We start from the raw sequence: 1879 nt of genomic DNA on the forward strand, positions 1-1879 counted from the left end.
GTATTATAAATTTTAATTGTAAGTTGTTAAATTGTGGATAATCAGTTTCTTAAATTTGATATTAATGGTATTAATAGTATTACAAAATTAATGTGAGGATACTGACTTGCTCAACCGAGGAACTCAATGACTGATTTACAAACGGCGAAGGTGATCGTGACTGCAATCATAGTTAATTATGTTTTATTACAAGTATATGTTATTTTTGTACATGTATTATTGTAGTTATATTTTAAACTTACATGGTTAAGTTCTATTGAATAGATATTCTTCCCGGAAATTGCAAGTGCATTCTCAGAGAACGTTTTCTGGCTTAATTCTTGTAAAGTAAAATAATTTTTGACAACATGCTTATAAAATGAATACCAAAACATTAGTTTACAAAAAATAACTTTTCATANCTTGCAATCTTTATTTTGATTTATCCCCTGATTTGCTTCGTGTATCATAGAAGTGGAAGACTGGGAAGCATTTATATTCAAAATAGTTCTGAAACGATAAACACTTTTATGAAACAAAACGTATGTAATCACGCAAACCCATATAATAATTATAATAATTATAATAAAGTTAATATTAACTTTCTATAAGACATATGCTTTTCTAAAAAGCTAAGGCTTTCAAAGAGATGCCATTTCTGTCGCATAGGCTTTGCAACACCACTTCTGATTTTGTTTTCCTGCATCTGCCGTTCTTTGCTGAAACGCTGACGAATGCGTGTCTATCTGATTTGGAAATTTGATGCTGTACAAACCAAATTATTAATAAACTAAACTGAACAGTAACCGAACAGTAAACAAATATATTAAAGTTAAAACTTACTTGAAATATTTAATATTTCAGCAATTTTTTTCCATGCATTATCTTTTAGTTGTACGTCTTTATAGTCTTTTTTAGTTGTATCATATAGGTAAGGACGACTTCGTACAAGGTCGATTAGAAGTTCATCTCCGAATTTTTGATTGTTACTTACTTCATTGTCAACTTCATTACAATTGCTCACATCATGGCCAACAAAAACCGTGTCTTGTGTGTCAATCAATATTTCTTCTTCTAAAAAATTATTTTTATAATATTTGTAATGATCCATTCTTTAATTAACTTAAACACTAGTAGACACAAAATTGCTCGAAACAGGATTTGTATGTGTATCTTCTGCACAAAAANNTTATAATCATGTAAACAGAATAAAGAAAAATCCGAACACTGTGATTGGTAGGCTATTAGACAATAGACACAGAAATCCAACTCGTCGGAAATTTTATCGCTATTGCCTATTCCGTGTTCCAATCTGCAGGAAACACGTCTTTNCGAATGTTGGATTCCATTGTTCCTATCGTTATTTTTATAGCCGGTGTTACTTCTACCGCTATCGCTATTCCCTCGCATTGTGCAAGAGGCTTTAGCCGCTCGCGCTAGCCGCGTACGCTATAGCTATGTCAAAAGAAAGAGACAGTAAACATATCTCTGTTCTCTTCTACCGCCCGAAGACGACCGAAGCGTCGAGCGCACACGTACACGGCTGCTCGCCTGTGTGCGTATTCCCTNTACTTGCTGCAGCGTGCTGTAAGAGAGTCAAAACTGGGCACACTGCTCACGGTGCATAGTTGTTTCGGGTGGCGTCCGAATTATTTCTTTTTTCTTCNTAAATCACAGAAACAAACAAAGCCCGCTTATCTCCGAATACCAGTCGTAGAATCATGACACATTCAAATTTATTTATATCATTAAATCTATCGGAACCTAAGAAATGAAACAAAACCGAATTTGTCACCTGACATAAGGAAATACATTTTTAAGATGATCTAAGTTGCGTAAACATGGGGTAAAGAGGCTGGCTGCACTAAACAACTCGTATTGTCCCTCTCTCTCACACTTG

Source organism: Pseudomyrmex gracilis, unplaced genomic scaffold, assembly GCF_002006095.1.
Source record: "Pseudomyrmex gracilis isolate BER0280 unplaced genomic scaffold, ASM200609v1 scaffold_4660, whole genome shotgun sequence".
NCBI classification, from domain to species: domain Eukaryota; kingdom Metazoa; phylum Arthropoda; class Insecta; order Hymenoptera; family Formicidae; genus Pseudomyrmex; species Pseudomyrmex gracilis.